General features: G+C 42.7%; 1 protein-coding gene across 1 annotated transcript in view; it reads left to right on the forward strand.

The window, feature by feature from the left end:
- Nucleotides 1–15,117: 15,117 nt before the first annotated feature.
- LOC136399231 (zinc finger protein 432-like) overlaps nt 15,118–23,055 on the forward strand; it is a 191,094-nt gene continuing 183,156 nt past the window's right edge. Inside the window, 2 exon segments of the mRNA XM_066374225.1 lie at nt 15,118–15,146; nt 19,220–19,306. The gene's annotated coding sequence lies outside the window, so the exon portion shown is untranslated.

Below are 23,055 nucleotides of genomic sequence, written 5' to 3' on the forward strand. Positions count from 1 at the left end.
TTCAGATAATAAAATATATCAGCCAGGTACGCCAGCTTTGTACACCACTCATCACTTGCAAGCAGCTTTGAGTAATCGGACCACTCGTTTGTCAGAAATACTTTAAGTTCCTCTCACAACTCATACACACGGGCCAGCACTTTGCCGTGCGACAGCCACTGGTTCTCCATGTGGAGCAATAAGATTTTCTGTTCCGCTCCTATTTCTTCACACAAAGATGCAAATAAGCGACATCCCAAAGGTCGTGTCTTCACAAAGTTCACTATGCTCACAACATCATCCAACACAGGAGCTAGATCTGCTGGTAAGGTCTTTGCAACGAGGGCCTCATGGTGCAAAAAAACAGTGCGTAACAATAACATCTGGGTTCCTTTCTTTGACCATACTTACGAAGCCTTTGATGCGCCCGACCATGGCTGTGGCTCCATCAGTGCAGACACCTGTGCACTTTTCCCATGTAATCCCGCTTTTATCAAGATATTTCAATATGACCCAAAATATTTCCTCTCCTGTTGATTTTTCTGGCAGTGCCTTGCAAAATAGGAAGTTTTCTCTAATGGCTTCTCCATCCACAAAACGCACGTTGGCCAAGAGCTGACAATGTCCACTAATAACTGTCGACTCATCAAGTTGCAAGGCAAATTTCTTACTGATGCGCACCTTTTCCAAAACAATAGTTTCAATGTCCGCAGACATGTTATCAATACATCTGGCAATTGTGTTATCTGAAAAAGGCACTTTAGCTATCTCTTTGGCCATGGTAGGGCCAAGCATCTCATTTACAATGGCTTTATAAGCTGGCAGTATTAATGTTTCTGCCACAGTGTAGAACTTTTTTGATTTAGCTACGAGTTCAGCAACAAGGTAGCTAGCTTTGCGGTCTCTCTCATTTACCTTTGTGGTTTTTCTCAAAAAAGTTGCCCATTTCTCATTGTTTGTACATAAGCGTACAAAATAGTCCATCAGCTTATTTTGAAAAGAAGGGTGTTTTGTTTGGAGATGGCATTTAAGCTTGCTTGGCACCATGGCGCTATTAAGCTTCTCACCACACACCAAGCACAGTGGACTCGGTGCTGTCTCTTCCCTGGTGAAAGTAAATCCAAATGAAAGATAGCTTTCGCAATATTGCCTCAAGCTCACCGTCTTGTCTTTTTTCTTTTGTCAACCACTCATACTAGGGCCTTCATCTGGGTCAGAATTTTATCGAGGGCCCTGTTCGTCATTTGCATTTCCCTTCTCAAAAACTTCTCCATCACTGTCACTTGCTAATCTTGCTGAGATCCCAAACTTTCACAAGAGTGAAATATGCCTGGCAAAGGTCCTTTAAATAAATTACATTTATTAAAAAAAAAGTTAAATAAAAAAGGATAACCCCCTCATATATACAGTCCCATGTAACATCCCTCATATATACAGTCCCCCGTAACATCCCCTCATATATACAGTCCCACGTAACATTCCCTTATAAATACAGTCCCACGTAACATCCCCTCATATACAGTCCCACGTAACATCCCCTCATATACAGTCCCATGCAACATCCTCTCATACAGAGTCCCACGTAACATCACCTCATATACAGTCCCATGTAACGTCATATATACAGTCCCACGTAACCTCATATATATAGTCCCATGTAACCCCTCATATATACAGTCCCATGTATCCCCTCATATATACAGTCCCGCTAATAAATACTGGAGCTTTCATCAAGGTTGTGGGTTCAAATCAATTTGGTAAATACTTTCTCTATATAGAGACTGGACAAAATCAATTTTAGAAAATGTTGGGCACTTGTGTAATATCATAAGTCCTCAGAGCATCTCTACTATCAGATTGAGAAGTTTGCTTTCTAGGTAAGGATTCCGATAAATACTAGAGTTCTCCTTGAGGTTATGGGTTCAAATCCTATGGTCAGCTGGGTGCAGGGGCCTTGGTTCTGTCTGTTTTGATGGTGTATATAGAGATTTGAGCTCTTTAAAAAGATGAACCTTCAGAGACCTGAAGATGGCAGCAGAGTAGGCAGACTCACAGACTCCCAGCTCACACCACCGAACTGGATTATAAACTAATTTAGGAAAAATCAGCATGAAAAACCAAATCTGGACTACAAGAACAGCTTTCAAAAATCAAGGAGCAAAGAAGAAGCCACAACAAACCTGGTAGGGAGCGCCTGAATCTCCCCTGCTTACAGGAACGGGGGGGGGGGGTGAGGCTGGGCTCTCAATTCCAAGGAAAAGAGCAGTAAATACTGTTCACAGCCACTTGCCTGGCAACCAGGGAATGAGATATGTTGAAAGGGCCCACTTGTCTTCCAAAAAGAAAGGAGAAAGAGAGAGACGGATGGTGAGGGGGAGAGGAATATAGGTGATGACAATAAAAGCTGACTCATTCAGTGCTGGAGGCGGCCATAAGTGGGGGAGGGGCTGATCCTTCCAAAAAGCAAAATACAAAACTACTTCCAGGTCACAGAGATACAGACATCTCTCCAGCTCCAATCAGCGCAACAAGACACAGCTGAAAACAAGAAGTGGGGAGGAGGGGCAGTAACTCAGGTCTCCATGGAGATCTTAGATACACCTCCCCCTACTGAAGCTGAGAAAGCAACCCGCCCCCCAGAGAGATTAACTGGCAGAAGAGAACTTCAGAGCCTCAGGTCACACCCATCACATTCCTGGATACAGTTTCAAATAAGCCCCCTGCTGAGATCAGCAAACAAGACAATCACCTGTTAAGAAAACAAACAAATCAAGACTTCAAAGCGACCCAAATCCTAAAGTGGATTACAAATAATAGCTGATGCCAACCCAAGAAGACTTAGAAACAACAGAAGTAAAAACTAGAGGCAGAAAACACCAAGCCTAGACTCAACCAGCTCTTCAAAGAAAACACCCAGACACCCAGGCACAATGAGAAGACAAAGAAGTACAATCGAAATGAAACCACAAGAGAGACCATCAGGAGATGAACTGAGTGATATGAAAATAATCAATGTTCCGGATGCAGAGTTTAAAATAATGATTGTAAGGATGCTTAGGGATCTTAGAACAACAATGGATGGTCATCACGAACACCTAAAGAAATAGCAAATATAAAAAAGGATATTGAAATATTAAAAAAGAATCAGTCGGAGATGACAAATACAATATCAGAAATAAAGACCACAATGGAAGCAATTAAAAACAAGATGGAGGCCTGACCTGTGGTGGCGCAGTGGGTAAAGTGTCGACCTGGAAATGCTGAGGTCGCCAGTTCAAAACCCTGGGCTTGCCTGGTCAAGGCACATATGGGAGTTGATGCTTCCAGCTCCTCCGCCCCTTCTCTCTCTCTGTCTCTCTTATCTCTCTCTCTCTCTGTCTCTTCCTCTCCTCTCTAAAATAAATAAATTTTTAAAAAATGTAAAAAAAAATTTAAAAAAAGAAAACAGGATGGATAGAGCTGAGGATCAAATCAGTGAGTTAGAGGACAACTGGAATGAAGGCATGAAAGCAGAGAAGAAAAAAGAAGAGACTCAAAAAGTCTGAGGAAACTCTTAGAGAGCTCTGTGACAACATAAAGAGAAATAACATCTGCATCATAGGGGTCCCTGAAGAAGAAGAGAAAGAACAAGGGATAGAGGCTTTGTTCAATCATATCATAGCTAAAAACTTCCTTAAATTAAAGCAGGAGAAACTCTCACAAATTCAAGAAGCCCAGAGAACTCCACTAAAAAGAAACCCAAAGAAACCTACACCAAGACACATCATAATTAAAATACCAAAGCTAAGTGATAAAGAGAAAATATTAAAAGCTGTGGGAGAAAAAAAGGCTATCACCTACAAAGGAGCCCCCATAAGAATGACATCAGACTTCTCAACAGAAACACTTGAAGCCAGAAGGGAATGGCAAGAAATATTCAAATTAATGCAGAACAAGAACCTACAACCAAGACTACTTTATCCAGCAAGGCTATCATTTAAAATTGAAGGAGAAATAAAAAGCTTCCCAGACAAAAAACAACTCAAGGAATTCATTACAATCAAACCAATGCTGCAGGAAATGTTAAGGGGCATAGTGTAAACAGATCAAAGTGGGAAAAGAATATAGAAAGAGGAATACAGCTTTAAACAATAAAATGGCAATAAACAACTACATATCAATAATAACCTTAAATGTAAATGGATTAAATGATCCAATCAAAAGACATAGGGTAGCTGCATGGATAAGAAAACAAGACCCGTATATATGCTGTCTACAAAAGACACACCATAAAACAAAAGATGCACATAGGTTGAAGGTAAAAGGATTGAAAAAAACATTTCATGCAAATGGAAATGAAAAAAAAGCTGGGGTAGCAATACTTATATCAGACAAAATGGACTTTAAAACAAAGAATATAGTAAGAGATAAAGAAGGCCACTACATAATGATAAAGGGAGCAATCCAACAGGAAGATATAAGTATTATAAATATCTATGCACCTAATATAGGAGCACCTAAATATATAAAGCAGACTTTGATTAATATAAAGAGCGAGATCAACAGCAACACTATAATAGTAGGAAATTTTAATACCCCACTAACATCACTAGATAGATCCTCAAGAAAGAAAATGAACAAAGAAACAGCAGACTTAAAGGACACACTAGATCAACTGCATTTAATAGATATCTACAGAACCTTTCACCCTAAAGCAGCAGAATAAACATTCTTTTCAAGTGCTCATGGTACATTCTCTAGGATAGACCACATGTTAGGGCACAAAAGTGCTCTCAACAAATTTAAGAAGATTGAAATCATATCAAGCACTTTCTCTGATCACAATGGCATGAAACTAAAAATCAACCACAACAGAAAATCTCAAAAATTCTCAAACACATGGAAACTAAATAGCAGGTTGTTAAATAAAGAATGGATCAAGAATGAGATCAAAGAAGAAATAAAAAAATTCCTAGAAATGAATGATAATGAGCATACAACAACACAAAATTTATGGGACAGAGCAAAAGCACTACTGAAAGGGAAGTTCACAGCACTACAGGCACACTTTCAGAAGGTAGAAAAAGCTCAAATAAACAACTGAACCCTGCATCTAAAAGAACTAGAAAAAGAACAGCAAGTAAAGCCGAAATGTAGTAGACGGAAGGAAATAATAAAGATCAGAGAAGAAATAAATGACATAGAGGCTAAAGAAACAAAACACAGGATCAATGAAACTAGGAGCTGGTTCTTTGAAAAGGTAAACAAGATTGATGAACCTTTAACCAGACTCACCAAGAAAAGGAGAGGACTCAAATAAATAAAATTAGAAATGAGAGGGGAGAAATAACAACTGACACAACAGAAATACAAAGGATTGTAAGAAAATACTATGAAGAACTATATGCCAAAAAACTAGACAACCTAGATGAAATGGACAAATTCCTTGAAACACACAATCTTCCAAAAATCAATCTGGAAGAACCAGAAAACCTAAACAGACTGATTACAAAAAATGAGATCAAAACAGTTATCAAAAAACTCCCAACATAGAAAAGTCCTGGGCCTGATGGCTTCACAAGTGAATTCTACCAAACACTCAAAAAAGAACTATCTCCTATCCTTCTCAAGCTATTTCAAAAAATTCAAGAGGAAGGAAGACTTCCAAGCTCCTTTTATGAGGTGAGCATAATTCTGATTCCAAAACCAGGCAAAGACAACACAAAGAAAGAAAATTATAGGCCAATATCCCTGATGAATATAGATGCTAAAATCCTCAACAAAATATTAGCAAACCGGATCCAACAATATATGGAAAAAATCATACACCATGATCAAGTGGGATTTATTCTGGGGAGGCAAGGCTGGTACAATATTCACAAATCTATCAATGTTATTCATCACATAAACAAAAGGAAGGAGAAAAACCACATGTTAATTTCAATAGATGTAGAAAAACCATTTGATAAAATCCAGCACCCATTCATGATCAAAACTCTCAGCAAAGTTGGAATACAGGGAACATACCTTAACATGATAAAAGCCAACATCATACTCAATGGGCAAAAATTAAAAGCAATCCCCTTAAGATCAGGAATAAGGCAGGGGTGCCCCCTTTCACCACTCTTATTTAACATAGTCCTGGAAGTCCTAGCCACAGCAATCAGACAAGAAGAAGAAATAAAAGGCATTCAAGTTGGAAAAGAAGAAGTAAAGCTATCATTATTTGCAGATGTTATGATATTGTATATAGAAAATCCTAAAGTCTCAGTCAAAAAACTACTGGACCTGATAAAAGAATTCAGCAAGGTGGCAGAATATAAAATTAATACTCAGAAATCAGAGGTATTTTATACACCAACAATGAACACTCAGAAAGAGAAATTAAGGAAACAATCCCCTTCACTATTACAACCAAAAAAATAAAGTACCTAGGAGTACATTTAACCAAGGAGACTAAAGACTTGTACTCGGAAAATTACAAAACATTGATAAAAGAAATCAAGGAAGATACAAACAAGTGGAAGCATATACCATGGTCACGGTTAGGAAGAATAAACATCATTAAAATGTCTATATTACCCAAAGTAATTTATAAATTCAATGCAATACCAATTAAAATACCAATGACATACTTCAAAGATATAGATCACATATTCCAAAAATTTATATGGAACCAAAAGAGAACACGAATAGCCTCAGCAATCTTAAAAAAGAAGAATAAAGGGGGAGGTATCACACTTCCTGATAATCAAGCTATACTATAAGGCCATTTTACTCAAAACAGCCTGGTACTGGCATAAGAAGAGGCACATAGATAAATGGAACAGAACGGAGAACCCAGAAATAAACCCACAGCTCTATGGACAACTGATATTTGACAAAGGAGATAAGGGCATACAATGGAGTAAAGACAGCCTCTTTAACAAATGGTGTTGGGAAAATTGGACAGCTACCTGCAAAAAAATGAAACTAGACCACCAACTTACACCATTCACCAAAATAAACTCAAAATGGATAAAAGACTTAAATGTAAGCCGTAAAACCATAAGCATCTTAGAAGAAAACATAGGCAGTAAGCTCTCCGACATCTCTCGCAACGATATATTTGCTAATTTATCTCCATGGGCAAGGGAAATAAAAGACAGGATAAACAAATGGGACTATATCAAACTAAAAAGCTTTTGCACAGCTAAAGACAATAAGAACAGAATAAAAAGACAAACCAGACAATGGGAGAACATATTTGACAGTACGTCTGATAAGGGGTTAATAACCAAAATTTATAAAGAACATGTAAATCTCAACACTAGAAAGACAATCCAATCAAAAAATGGACAAAAGAAATGAATAGACACTTCTCCAAAGAGGACATACAGATGGCCAATAGGCATATGAAAAAATGCTCAACATCACTAATCATTAGAAAAATGCAGGCCCTGGCCGGTTGGCTTAGCGGTAGAGCGTAGGCCTAGCGTGCGGAGGACCCAGGTTCGATTCCCGGCCAGGGCACACAGGAGAAGCGCCCATTTGCTTCTCCACCCCTCCGCCGCGCCTTCCTCTCTGTCTCTCTCTTACCCTCCCGCAGCCGAGGCTCCATTGGAGCAAAGATGGCCCGGGCGCTGGGGATGGCTCTGTGGCCTTTGCCTCAAGCGCTGGAGTGGCTCTGGTCGCAACATGGCGGCGCCCAGGATGGGCAGAGCATCGCCCCCTGGTGGGCAGAGCGCCGCCCCATGGTGGGCGTGTCGGGTGGATCCCGGTCGGGCGCATGCGGTAGTCTGTCTGACTGTCTCTCCCTGTTTCCAGCTTCAGAAAAATGCAAAAAAAAAAAAAAAAAAAAAAAAAGAAAAATGCAAATTAAAACCACAATGAGATATCAGATCACATGGGTCAGAATGGCTCTCATCAACAAAACAACACAGAATAAGTGCTGGCGAGGATGTGGAGAAAAGGGAACCCTCCTACACAGCTGGTGGGAATGCAGACTGGTGCAGGCTCTGTGGAAAACAGTATGGAGATTCCTCAAAAAATTGAAAATTGAACTGCCTTTTGACCCACCCATCCCACTTTTAGGAATATACCCCAAGGACATCATAGAACGGTTCCAGAAGGAGAAATGCACCCCCATGTTTAGAGCAGCATTGTTCACAATAGCGAAGATCTGGAAACAGCCCAAGTGTCTGTCAGAGGACGAGTGGATTAAAAAGCTTTGGTACATATATACTATGGAATACTACTCAGCCATAAGAAATGATGATGTCGGATCATTTACAATAACATGGTGGACCTTGATAACATTATATGGAGTGAAATAAGTAAATCAGAAAAAACGAAGAACTATATGAACCCATGCATAGATGGGACATAAAAATGAGACTCAGAGACATGACAGGAATGCAATGGTAACAGGGAGTGGGGTGGAGGGGTGGGGAGGAAGCGAGGATGGAGAGGGGGTGTGGGGAGAGGGTGGGGGCACAAAGAAAACCAAATAGAAGGTGACGGAGGACGATTTGACTTTGAGGGAGGGGTATGCAGCATAATCAAAGGTCAAAATAATCTGGAGATGTTTTCCCGAAACATATGTACCCTGATTTATCAATGTCACTGCATTAAAATTAATAAAAATAAGATTAAAAAAAAAAAGAATCTGCCATTCCTCACCGGTTGGCTCAACGGTAGAGCATTAGCCTGATGTGTGGATGTCCCAGGTTCAATTCCCTTCAGGGCACACAGGAAAAAAGCCTATCTGCTTCTCTCCCCATTCCCCTCTCACTTGCTTCTCTCTCTTTCTCTCTCTCTCTCTCTCTCTCTCTCTCCATTTTGGAGCCATGGCTCCATTGGATTGAGTTGACCTTGGGTGCTGAGGATGGCTCTATGGCTTCCACCTAAGGTGCTAAGAAAAGCTCGGTTGCTGAGCAAGAGAGTAACACCCCAGATAGGCAGATCATCCCCCCCTAGTGGCTTTCGGGGTATTTTCTGGTCAGGGTGCATTCAGGAGTCTGTCTGTGCCTACTCTCCTCTCAGTAAATAAAGCAAAAAAATCATCTATCTTCCAAAATGATGTAGTCTTTGCATTGTCTGTCAAATAAGAATTCCTTTTTTCTTTTCTTATCAACAGCATATATATATATGACTTCCAATATAAAATATATTTGCAAGTCAATGAGCTGTGTACTTTTATCAGTTACTTCACTGTGCTAAATTGTAACTTTCTGGTGACAATGTTGAGACCTTCGATATACTCCCTTGCCATCTGATTATCTTTGAAAGTGTCTGTTGCGGGTGGTTGTGCAGTGGATAGAGCATCAGACTGGGATGCGGAGGACCCAGGTTCGAGACCCTGAGTGTGCCAGGTTGAGCACATGCTCATCGGGTTTGAGCAAGGCTTACCAACTTGAGACCAAGGTTGCTGGCTCGAGCAAGGGGTTACGCTGTCTGCTGTAGCCCCCAGGCAAGGCAAATATGAGAAATCAATCAATGAACAACTAAGGAATTGCAACGAAGAATTGTTGTTTCTCATCTCTCTCCCTTCCTGTCTGCCTGTCCCACTCTCTGACTCTCTCTGTCTTGGCCACAAATAAAATAAAATAAAAAAAGAAAGTATCCAAGATATTTTCATGTTTTTAAAATTGTGGACTTTTTGAATTCTATTATGTGGATCACAGTCTTCCCCCGCCCCTTCCCACAGAGGCGGAGAGTCAGAAGGGACAGAAAAGAACAGACAGGAAGAGAGATGAGAAGCATCATCAATCTTCCTTGCGGCATCTTAATTGTTCATTGATTGCTTTCTTATATGTGCCTTGACCAGGGACTATGGCAGAGCGGGTGACCCCTTGCTCAAGTCAGAGCTAGCTTGCCCTCAAGCCTGCAACCTTCATCTTCAAGCCAGTGTATTTGCCTCAAGCCAGTGACCATGGAGTCAAGTCTATAATTTCACACTCAAGCCAGTGAACCTGTGCTCAAGCCTGAAGAGCCTGCACTCAAGCCAGCGACCTTGGGGACTTGAACGAAAGTTCTGTGCATCACAGTCTAATTCTAGGTCCACTGCCCACCGCCTGGTCAGGCTGGATACATCTTTTATCAGCTAAAACTTGTGAGGAATGTGTTGAGATTCCTTTTATGTATTAGTATATATATTTACTTATTCATGCATGCCAATGGTTCTCTAAGTGTTGCGACATCATTTGGTGGAAAGCACATACATTCACAGTCAAAGCCTTTGTTCGTTTTTCAAACAGTTGAGTGTATTTGATCTGTGCAGGTCTTTTTGTGGGCTCTCTATTCTGTTCCATTTATCTGTATTATGCTTTCACAAATGTTTCCAATACCAATACTACATTTAAGTTTTAAAATCTTTTAATGTGAGCCCTTAGGCTGGTTGTTTTTGGTTAGATGTGTTCTTGCTATATTAAGTGTAGAAACCTGACAAATGTTATCTTTACCAGATCAACAGTAAGACATTTTAATATTTTCTACCCCTTGTTAGTGGTGTGATAAGAGACTTTAATTCTGAGGTGTCTGTTCTAAAATGCATTATTATTTAACGAGACAAACTTTGTACAACCCAAAAGATGTATCAAGATACAAAATAACTAATCACTACTACTTAAATTAATTCATGACATAAATGAGAAAAATACATCAGAGAAATGGTTGCAGAACAGAGAAAATCGAGAAAACATGATGTCTTAATGAAATATTGTATTGTGGGCTGAATAGTACAACTTGGAAAAAGGAAAACAGTGGAAAAACTTATGAAATTGAAGATTTCTCAATTTGACAGATGTACAATGGTTATATAAAATGTTCACATGATAGGAACTTGAATAAATTAATATGTGAATTCTTTTTATTTTTATTTTTTTTTGCATTTTTCTGAAGTTGGAATCGGGGAGGCAGTCAGACAGACTCCCACATGCGCCCGACCGAGATCCACCTGGCATGTTCAACAGGGGGCGATGCTCTGCCTATCTGGGGCATTGCTCTGCCCCAATCAGAGCCATTCTAGTGCCTGAGGCAGAGGCCATAGAGCCATCCTCAGCGCCCGGGCAAACTTTGCTCCAATGGAGCCTTGGCTGCGGGAGGGGAAGAGAGAGACAGAGAGGAAGGAGAGGGGGAGGGGTGGAGAAGCAGATGGGCACTTCTCCTGTGAGCCCTGGCCGGGAATCAAACCTGGGACTCCCGCATGCCAGGCCGACGCTCTACCACTTAGCTAACCTGCCAGGGCCTATGTGAATTCTTTATACTAGTATTAGTGATTTTCATATAAGTATGAAAATTTACCATAATAAAGTTTATTAAGAATAGGTTTAATATATGGTAATTAAATCTCATTAAATTATAAAATAAAAGCCTGGCAGGTTGTGGCTCAGTAGATTGAGTTGAGGACCCAGGTTGAAATCTCAAGGTCTCTGGCTTGAGAGCAGAATCCTCTGGCTGTGCGCACGCACCTGCTTGAGTGCAGGGTGGCCGCTCAAGCAAGGGATTATAGACATGACCCCACGGTCTCTAACTTGAGCCGAAGATCGCTGACATGTGCAAGGTTTCACTAGCTCCACTGAATGCTCCCTCACCCGTCAAGGTCAGTATAAGAAAGCAATCAATGAACAACCTGAACCACCCAAATCTCTCCCTTCCTGTCTGTCTCTTTTGTCAATTAAAAAAAAACTGGAAAGAAACAATTGTAATTTAATTTTATTTTACCTTCTCCTAAACAAGTTTCCATATTATTTATGTATATCTACATGTAATTAATAGTAAGTGGGTATACAAAAACTATGGGTGAACTAGTAGGATAACTCAAGTTACCAAAAAGCTATGTATTAAAAAATGGTATGGCCATGGTCAGGTGGTTAGAGCATCGTTCTGAATTGAAAATGTTGCCAATTTTGATCCCAGGTCAGGGCATATACAGGAACAAATCAGTGTTCCTATCATTCTCTCTCCTACCTCTCTTCTCTCTCTAAAATACAGTAATAAAATAAACAGTAAAGAAAATAGGTATGCATTTATTAGAGGTACACATGATGGCTCTATCTGTAGCATGCCAGCTTTCTCTACCCCCTTCTTATACCTCTCAAGGTTTATGTCTCTGTCCTAAGCTCCAAGGTCCCGTGTTTTGCCTCTGTAACTTGTTACTGAAGGTTATTTATTCGACAGCTCACTTCCTTGACCTCTATTTTTTCCTAAATAAATGTCTTACAAAGAAAAGTGGGGTATAATTGAAAAGCATATTGATGTTTCTATGTTTCTAATATTAAAAATAATTTTAAACCCCCCAAATTTATGATTCAGTTTTTATTTTAATCCCCTAATTATCCAAATTCTTTATTTCTTTAAAAATTTGATCACTGATTACAAACAGAAAGTGGGGTTGAGGAGAAATATCAATTCTTGTCTGACTTATTTTTTATGCATTTACTGGTTGATTTTCCACCACAAATCAAACTCACAATCTTGATGTATCAGGATGACACTTGAACCATCTGAGCTACCTGGCCCAGGTTCATTATCCAAATTCTTACTTTCTTATTCCATGGTCTGTTGGAACTTTTTTTCTTGGAGTTAAGGGTCTTAACTTATTCTTACAGCACTAGAGATACAATTCTGCTGACATCTTTTGTTCAAAAGGTGCTGCAACCCTGAGTTGATGCTTCTCCTCCCTCTCTATTCCTGTCTGTCTGTCCCTATCTATCCCTCTCTCTCTGTCCTTGTAAAAAAAAAAAAAATTTAGTGTCCCAGACATACTGATTCACTTTTAATCCTAGGTAGTTTATAGTTTTGCAATGGTATTTGGAATCATTTAAAAAAATCAACCATATCCTACAACTTTTTTATATTATAGTTCATTTTTACAGCTTTACGGCCATAATTTATAGATAACATTTATTATACATAGTAATTCTGCAAGTTACTGACGTTTAGTAAGTTTAGAGTTGTGACATCATGAAAATCCAGTTTCTAGAAAATTTCATGACCTTATGCATAAAGTAATTAGTGGTTGTATTATTTTTGTTATGTTTTACAAATCTTTTCTATATTTTAAATACAATTTTTTACCAGATACATGCGGAAATATTTTCCCCCAAACTCTGGCTCTACTCTTCAATTTTGTAAATGTTGTGCTTGAAAGTTTACGTTTTGTCTGACCAGGTCGTGTCTCCATACACAGAGGTGGGCTTGGGATGCTGAGGCCCCAGGTTTGAGTGCAGGATCAACAGATTGAGGGCGTCGTCATTGGCTCGAGCATGGGATCACAGCCATGACTATATGATCACTTGTGTGAGCCCAAGGTGTCTGAGTAAAAAAAGGGGTCACTGCCTCAGCTGGAGTCCCCTGGTCAAGGGACATATTAGAAAGTAATGAAGGGCCTGACCAGGCGGTGGTGCAGTGGATAGACCATCAGAATGGGATGCGGAAGAACCAGGTTTGAGACCCCGCGGTCGCCAGCTTGACCAAGGGGTTTCTCGGTCTGCTGAAGGCCCACGGTCAAGGCACATATGAGAAAGCAATCAATGAGCAACTAAGGTGTCGCAATGAAAAACTGATGATTGATGCTTCTCATCTCTTTCCGTTCCTGTCTGTCCTTATCTATCCCTCTCTCTGACTGAGTCTCTGTAAAAAAAAAAAGAAAAAAAGAAAAAGAAAGCAATCAAGGAACAACTAAGGTGCTGCAACTATGAGTTGATGCTTCTCATCTCTCTCCCTTTGTCTGTTTGCCCGTGTCTGTCTCTTTTTATTGCTCATTAAAAAAAAAAAGTACAAATGTATTAAATTTTAATTGAGTAAAATTTATTATGTTTTTTTATGATTCATCCTTTACTGTCTTCCCTCAGAACTCCGGGTAAGTTGGGTTCAAAAAAATTTTTCCCATTTGCTTTGATAAGTTTTATACTTTCACCTCTTATACTTAGATCTGCGATCCATTTTGTCTTAACTTTTGTTTAGGGCTGGAGTTAAGGGTCTTAATTTATATTTGTGTCACTAGAGATACAAATATACCACCATCTTTTGTTTAAAAGAAGTACCACTCTGTCTTATCATGGGACCTTATTCAAAAAAAAGTAGATGTAATATTTTTGGATTCTCAATTCTGGTTGGGTCATTCTCACTGATCCTTGACTATTAATGGCCTCACTTTTAGTAGCCTTTCTCAAAGGACCAGATCCAGCGACAACTGCCAGTCCTGTATCTACTGTTTCTTCCCAGTTGGTGATGGCCAGGCTCACACTGTACTCATTTCTCCAAAACTTTTTCTGTTCTCAAACCACTTACTGGTCGTGGCCAGTTGGCTCTGAGGCTGGCGTGTGGAAATCCCAGGTAAGATTGTTGGCTAGGGCACACAGCAGAAATATCCATGTGCTTCTCCACCATTCGCCCCCTCCTTTCTCTCTGTCTCCTCCACTCCTGTAGTCAAGGTTCCATTGAATCATGTGGGCTCAGGCGCTAGAATGGCTCCAGTTGCAATGGAGAAACACCCCAGATGGGAAGAGCATCACCCCCTAGTGGGCTTGCCGGGTGGACCCAGGTCGGGCTCACGAGGCAGTCTGTCTCTCTGCCTCCACGATTCTCACTTGAAGAAAAAACAACAACAAAAAGCCCACTTACTGCATTAATATCTCTGCTGGTAATTTCCTGTTGTCCTGCCTTTACAAGATGTATAAATGTTTCTCTACAATATTTTATTCTAGACTGTTTATATGAACTCCTGAGCTCCTGAACATTTCAATTATTTAAGAAAAAAATTTTTTAATGCCAACTTAAAAGACTTCTATGGCCATATGGCATTTTTTCCGAGCCCACTGAGTGCTTTCAGCTTCGGAGCTATTTTCCCTCTGAAAACTTAGTCTCTGAAATTACAGACTTGCTACAAGAGTCAAATACCAGAAAACGAGATAATCTGAAAATCTTCCCACCTTTCAGCCACCCAGGCTTCATTGTGTCTCCTTTCCTTCCGTGCCGCGTCAGCTTTTCCAATCTAGCGGCCCCCGTGCAGCTCCACTGAACGAGCCGGCAGGAACACACCAGCTCGGAGCGCAGTGAGAGAATCGCGGCCTTCCTCGAACCCTTCAGATCCTCGTCGGCCGCCGTAGGCTGACAAAAAAATTCGGTGACGTAGCCAGAACCCGAGTCAGATTGCGGAAGTGTAAAGTTTTGACTTTCCTCGTGGGCTACAGAAAACAAGGTCGGTGCGCTCTTGTCCTTTTAAATTTTCAGAAACATTTTGTCGGTGGCAGATTTGTCTCACATCACAGAGTACCTGACATCAGGGGGTGGAAGTGGTGCGTGTGGACCCTGGAAGGATGGGGGTGGGAGGAGTCGGGTGGAAGGAGCTCCCAGGTATTTCGGAGGAAGCTGGTGACCGCCTGTCTTTAGTTTGAGTAGCTTTGGGGTCATTTAGCGACTAAGGGTCTGTAGACAGTAACTACGGTGTCCCGACTGTTCTGGTCTCTGCGGGTCACACTGTATGTAACGGCTGGAGGTATATAGTATGATCGTGGTGTCAGGATCAGGTTCGGGATATAAAGGACTCGGGATGGTCCTCACGTGAGGGTGGCTGGTCCCGCTGTGGGAATAATAAGGGAGTGTGGTCAGTGTCTGAGGTGCAGACGGTGTCGTGATGCTGCAGCTTTGGAGGCCCAGGCTTCCAGGGTGGTGATTGGGATGAGGTTCCAACCTCTGCGTTTGGGACGGAACGGAATCCTTAGCCTTCCACCGCTTGAGTATATGGCGGTTTAACCAACTGTTAATTAAACTTGTGTTGTTTGTACTTTGGCTTGTTAGGAATAATGCTGCTGTGAAAAGTTTTATACATAAGTCCTGGTTCAGATAAGCCTTTATTGGCTAAGGGGTACTGTTGGGCAGATAAAATGTATTATGCTCACTTTGTTAAAGATGGAGGCCGTCGCCCAGGTGATATTAATGTGTGTTGGGGATCATTGTAGCCTGGGGCTTGGTTTTGGGATTAAGCCTTTCCCACCCTTTTTGATGTGGGGTGGTACAATCCAATCATGCCTCAGAGAAGTGACTTTGTATTAGAGACTTCCCTATTTTGTATATTGGATTAAGGGTTTGAATCTACACTATAAAATGGGGATGCAGCGGGAATTTGCGCTCTTGGTTCCTGAGATTATCATTAGAAGAGAGAGCAGAAAGCAGAGTAAGGCCTCGTGGAAGAGGCCAGGAGAAGCAGCCAAGATGGCGGAGTGCTGAGTGAGATGCCAGTTTGTGTAGAGTTTGTATCTGGGATAAGGAAGGAGATGGGGAACTGAGGAGAATAAGGCTGGTGAGCTAGAAACCTTTGATTCTAGGAAACTCGGATAAGTCAGTGGCTTTGTGAGCACTGAATGTGAGTGGGTTTTGGAGCCCAGTGTGTATTTTTACTTGCCTGCCGGGTGCAAGCTAGAATTAAAGATTATGACCCATCAGTTCTTGGCTCCGCTGTTTCTTTACCGACTGTCCGAATCCAATGCGAACCTGCATGGGCCAGGCTGCTATGATAGTGGCCCTGGCCCTGCCTACTGGCTTTACATTTGGCATAGTCTGTGGCAGGATTCGATACAGATCGGCAAGGAGCCTTTGAACGGTGGAGTAGAGGACTGGCTAGTGTTAGGGTTCCCCATGGCTGTCCTTTTGGGGATTGTAGGCTGGCTGACTTTTACAGCCATGCGTGAGGAAACCAAGAGCTCTGTGGAAGAGGCTGCCCAGGACCTGCAAATCGAGCAGCGGAAGGAGCTGGAGCAAACGCAGGAGAAACCGATGCTGATCCTGGAGCTGGAGGAAGCGCTGGAGGAGGAGGCCGACCAGGTTTGCGAGATTCGCCTGGAAATGGAGCAACTGCTGGAGGAGGATTCAGAGGTTCGTGAGTTGCAGATTGCCCTGGACATTGTGGAGAGCCAGCAGCGGCAGGAGGCCGGGGCTGAAGCTGAAGCTGAGGCCGGGTCCGGAGCTGCAAGGTCTGTGGAGCAGAAGGCTGCGGCAGCCCGGGACTCGAGCCCGGCAATGGGAGCTGGTGTTTTCAGTTCCTCTTTGGAGGATGAGGAAAATCGAGCTGGACTTGCCATCCGCAGTCTCTGGAAGGTGGAAGCCCAGCTGAAAGGAGCACCTACTACAGCCCTGGTAGGTCTGTGATTTTGGGACACAGGGCTGGACATGATATCCGGAGCAGAGATGGAAATGCTGACTGCCATTGCCATGTGCTCCTCTTTGGGACAGTGTAAGACCTGCCAGGATGGCAGGGATGAGGGGGGTGGCTGATGACCCACATGCGTGGACTGATTTCCTGGACTACGACCGGAGTGGGCATAGGCTCCTTTGTTGGATGGACTTACGGATTATGGATTTTGGACAATGTGAAATACCCTAATGGGGGTGGGGGGTGGCTTTGCTGGAAGCACTTCCCTACCCCGGGAAGCTTTTCCCGTGGCTAGAAAGAAGGCCGAGGACATTTTGCGCTTTGGGCTAAGTGCTCAGAGACTGGTGAAGTGTACCTTTGTAATTGTTGAAATTGTATAATTTGTCATGTTTTAATTTGTGTAATGTGACTAATTTCCTTGTACAGGGATGCCTGTGATATAGATTATGGGTAGTAAAGTGAGCATAGGGGTGGATTGTTGGGCAGATAAAATGTATTATGCTCACTTTGTTAAAGATGGAGGCCGTCGCCCAGGTGATATTAATGTGTGTTGGGGATCATTGTAGCCTGGGGCTTGGTTTTGGGATTAAGCCTTTCCCACCCTTTTTGATGTGGGGTGGTACAATCCAATCATGCCTCAGAGAAGTGACTTTGTATTAGAGACTTCCCTATTTTGTATATTGGATTAAGGGTTTGAATCTACACTATAAAATGGGGATGCAGCGGGAATTTGCGCTCTTGGTTCCTGAGATTATCATTAGAAGAGAGAGCAGAAAGCAGAGTAAGGCCTCGTGGAAGAGGCCAGGAGAAGCAGCCAAGATGGCGGAGTGCTGAGTGAGATGCCAGTTTGTGTAGAGTTTGTATCTGGGATAAGGAAGGAGATGGGGAACTGAGGAGAATAAGGCTGGTGAGCTAGAAACCTTTGATTCTAGGAAACTCGGATAAGTCAGTGGCTTTGTGAGCACTGAATGTGAGTGGGTTTTGGAGCCCAGTGTGTATTTTTACTTGCCTGCCGGGTGCAAGCTAGAATTAAAGACTATGGCCCATCACTTCTTGGCTCCGCTGTTTCTTTACCGACTGTCCGAATCCACTGCGAACCTGCATGGGCCAGGCTGCTGTGATAGTGGCCCTGGCCCTGCCTACTGGCTTTACAGGTACATATAGCTTAGATCAGGGGGCCACATGCAGCCCCCTGAGGCCATTTATCCAGCCCCGCTGCACTTCCGGAAGGGGCACCGCTTTCATTGGTGTTCAGTGAGAGGAGCACATTGACCATCTCATTAGCCAAAAGCAGGGCCATAGTTCCCATTGAAATACTGGTCAGTTTGTTGAATTAAATTTACTTGTTCTTTATTTTAAGTATTGTTTTTTTTCCCGTTTTGTTTTTTTTACTTTAAAAAAGATACATGCAGTGTACGTAGGGATTTGTTCATAGTTTTTTTTATACTTCGGCCCTCCCAACGGTCTGAGGGACAGTAAACTGGCCCCCTGTGTAAAATGTTTGGGGACCCTGGCTTAGATAAAACCTCAGAAAAGTTGGTCAAGCCCAGGGCAAGCAGTTAGATGCCCTCTGTGTTTTAGCTTTTCATACAGGGGTCGCCTAACTGCAGTGGAGAGTCACACCCATCGGTCATTTTTGGTTGACACTTTCATGCTGCAAAGGCAGAACTGATTCCTTCTTTATCTGTTTTTTTGCAGAAAATATTTGCAAACAGCTGCTCTTTTTTTTTTTTTTTTTTTACAGGGACAGAGAGAGAGTCAGATAGAGGGATAGATAGGGACAGACAGACAGGAACGGAGAAAGATGAGAAGCATCAATCATCAATTTTTTGTTGTGACACCTTAGTTGTTCATTGATTGCTTTCTCATATGTGCCTTGACCGCGGGCCTTCAGCAGTCTATGAGTAAATCCCCGCTCAAGTCAGTGACCTTGGGTTCAAGCTGGTGAGCTTTTTTTTTGCTCAAGCCAGATGAGCCCGCACTCAAGCTGGCAACCCTGGGGTCTTGAACCTGGGTTCTTCCGCGTCCCAGTCTGATGCTCTATCCACTGCGCCACTGCCTAGTCAGGCTGCTCGTTTTTATTTATGTCAATTTTTTTTCATTTATTCATTTTTGGAGAAGAGGGAGAGAGGAGAGAGAGACAGAGAAAGAGAAGGGGGGAGGAGCTGGAAGCATCAACTCCAGGTCGACGCTTTATCCACTGCGCCACCACAGGTCAGGCAAGCTGCTCTTTTTTATTTTTCTGAAGCTGGAAACGGGGAGAGACAGACAGACTCCCGCATGCGCCCGACCGGGATCTACCCGGCATGCCCACCAGGGAGCAACGCTCTGCCCACCAGGGGACAATGCTCTGCCCCTCCGGGGTGTCACTCTGTCCCGACCAGAGCCACTCTAGCGCTTGGGGCAGAGGCCAAGGAGCCATCCCCATCACCCAGGCCATCTTTGCTCCAATGGAGCCTCGCTGCGGGAGGGGAAGAGAGAGACAGAGGAAGGAGAGGGGGAGGGGTGGAGAGGCAGATGGGCGCCTCTTCTGTGTGCCCTGGCTGGGAATCGAACCTGGGACTTCTGCATGCCAGGCCGACACTCTACCACTGAGCCAACCGGCCAGGGCCCAGCTGCTCTTTTTTAATATGTAGCAATGGACACTTTTATAAATTTCCCGAACCACACACTTTCTTACTTGCTGATGTAATGTTCATTTTATTTAATATCATTCCCTCTGGCAGGTGACCCATATTCCCTCCATAAATTAAGTCCTGCTGTCTCTTAGTCAAACGTGATGCAATGTAGGAGTTCCAGGCCCGGGATGTCAACCTGATAATTGGATAACCTGGAAAGACCACCAGGCAGCAGAGGGAAAAGATCTGTTTATTACTTACTAGTGCAGCCTGCTGGTACCCGGGGGCCAACAAGAACCACCCCTGAGCAGCTCCCTCCCTCCTCTTTCTGTACCTTCTGAGTCAGGAGAAAGCCACACTAATAACAACAGAAAACAGTGGCTTGTATATGGGAAAGTCTTACTTCCCTTCGGTACACTTTCTTGGAACTTCTAAGGACCAGGCAATGTGTCTTCCTCCTTAGGTTGCTGGCCTGCCTGCCATGTGGTGTTTGTGAGGGGGAAGAGCCATGTCCAACACGGACCCCACACCTAGTGACTGAGTGTGTATTAAATGAGTTTAGCCTTACCGCGAGGGTAGTGCACCATGGATAGAGTTCCCACTTGTGAGGCCGAGGAGGCAGGCTCAAAACCCAAAATATGGGGCTTGAGTAGAAAGGTCACTGGCTTAAGGAAGGGGCCACTACCTCACCTAGACGTGCCTTCCTTATTTAAGGCACATAGGAGAAAGAATCAGTGAATAACCAAGGTGCAAGTAGAAGTTGGTGCTTCCCATTTCGATCTCCCTTCCTTTCTTTCTGTACTGTAAATCTGTTTCTATTTCTCACTAAATAAATAAATAGATAAATAGATAGATAAATAAATAAATTTAGTTACATGGTGCATGCACTTCTTTCTAGCTATATAAATGAAAATGTGTTTAGTGCATGCATTGTCTTTTTTAAATAAGTAGTTCCTAAATATCACGTTAGTTACTTTTCTTACTGTTTAGTTTACTGTTTTTTGTTATCTCAAGCATCAGCTCCACTCGCCATTGTGAAATAGGAAAGTGGGATTGTAGTGGACATCTGCGTCCTGTTGCCTTCTAAAAAATTTCACCTGCCACAGTGTCTGCAGTTAACAGTTTTTATGAGGATATTTTCATAAAATATGATCCATCCAGTATCGAAATTTAATGACATAAAAATATTTATAGTATTCTTTTTTATTTTATATTTTTAACTTTTAGAGAGAGAAGGAAGAGAGAGAGACAGAATCCTGAATTCATTTCTGTATGTTCCCTGCCCGGGATCAAACTTGCAAGCTTTGTGTATCAGAACGACGCTCTCACCAACTGAGCTATCCCCACTAGGGCGGTAGTATTCTTAAAGACCAGATAGGCTATTTAATGTTGTTTATGTTTGCCATTAATTCTTTTCATACTTTGTTTGCTCAAGATTTCTGTCACTTCATCTCACTATAAGTACACATATTTTATTGGTCTTTTTAAGGAAAAGCTTTCGGTATAGTTGAGTTCTTTCATTAACTTGTTAATTTAATATATAAATTAGTTTGTATTGAAGCAATATTTACGTATACTGTATATGTATATATGTCCGGATCACATATCATGTATATGAAAAGTTGATACCGTGGGACGAACCTAAAACACGAGGCTTGTGTGCTCCAAAAACAAAATTTATTTGAAAAGGCTGAGACCATGCTGTGACGGCCACAGAGAGGGTTGGAGTAGGGTATTTATAATTTAGTCAGGGGTTTTGGTAAAAGCAGCTGACATTACTTACTGCCGGTATATGTACAAAGTAATATTATTTCTGTGTGGATTGGAGTGATGCCTCAGTTTCTCCAAATTGTTTATCTCCCGGCTCAACTGTCTACAGGAGGCCTGTGCTAGTTCCAAAGGTCCCGGGTGCCTCACCCCCCATGCAGGCTTCAAGCAAGCGAGTCCCGCATCCTGCCACGGGTTTGCAGCATCTCTGGGCCAGTAGCTAGGCTTTTACAAACTATTATTGTACTTTAAATTCCCCTAATTGTCAGGTCTCTTCCCAATATAAGCTTTCCCTGACATTTCTGCAGAGATAAACTTATTGCTACATTTTCAAGACATGGCCAAGGAGCCAATAAGAGAGAATAGCACAAGGCAATTAACTACAACCTCACAGAGGGGGAGGAAAATCTTCTGTTTTGAACCCAACTAAGAAATTGGGTGAGGGGTGTAAGGCCAGTGGTTGCAGCCCTGGTCGTGCAGATGCAGGTTCCCAATGTACTCGAGCAGTTGGTAAATGAACTGTGGGGCCAGAAGAAGGTGGGCCATTCCGTTTATTAAAGCCTCGTTATTGCGGACAGCAAACAGGGCTCCCTGTCCACGACTCGGTCTGCAGTTCCACAACCCAGGCTCATTCTCCGGACTCACCTTCTGGATCACAGGTCTCCACCAGTGTCATCAGGCCTGCCAAGCCCGTCAGCTCTCTCTCTCTCTCTCCCCCTCCCTCTCTCCCTTTCTCTCCCTCGCTCCTTCTCCCTCTCCCTCTCCCTAGCTCTGGACTCTCCAGCAAAACAGACTAGGTGGAAATACCCCTTCTCCTGCAAACAATAGCAAAAAATCACTCCTCCCCATAGAGACAGGCAATCTGCAGTTTGCAATCTGCTGCCCTGAGGGCAAGCAGCAGCCTTCCATAGACTATACACACAGGGCGCTGCCCCAGTACAAGCAAGCAAAACTAAAAAAACACCTGTTTACCCCAGAGGGGAATATAATTTTATAGAAGACTCTGGTTTTAAAAGCGCCCTGAACCTTACATTTCAGCCTTTTATTGTTTATGGAAAAGGGATGCAGGTCTCATCACTTTCTGTAACTCCTTCCTGCTAGTTAGGGTCTGTGAAGTATTTATGGAAAGGTGGATAGAGGAGAGTCAGCAGGCCCGGACTGATATGAAAATGTCCTTAGGCAGTCACTTGCTAAGGAACTGGTTGGTATTGGCGTTGTTGCACAGCCTGGGGGAGGAAATTGCAACCTGTGGTTTCTGTACCCTCTGTCTTAGTCAGCCTCTTTATAGGACCTCTGGTGCACAGGGTGAAGCAGCAGCCTGCAAGAATGAACACTTCAGCCTGACCAGGCGGTGGCACAGAGGATAGAGCGTTGGATTGGGATGCGGATGGAGAGGACACAGGTTCGAGACCTCGAGGTCACCAGCTTGAGACCGGGCTCACTGGTTTGAGCAAACTCACCAGCTTGGACCCAAGGTCACTGGCTCGAGCAAGGGGTTACTTGGTCTGCTGAAGGCCTGTGGTCAAGGCACAGATGAGAAAGCAATCAATGATCAACTAAGGGGCTGCAAGGAAAAAC

Source organism: Saccopteryx leptura, chromosome 3 (genome assembly GCF_036850995.1).
Source record: "Saccopteryx leptura isolate mSacLep1 chromosome 3, mSacLep1_pri_phased_curated, whole genome shotgun sequence".
In the NCBI taxonomy this organism is placed as follows: Eukaryota; Metazoa; Chordata; class Mammalia; order Chiroptera; family Emballonuridae; genus Saccopteryx; species Saccopteryx leptura.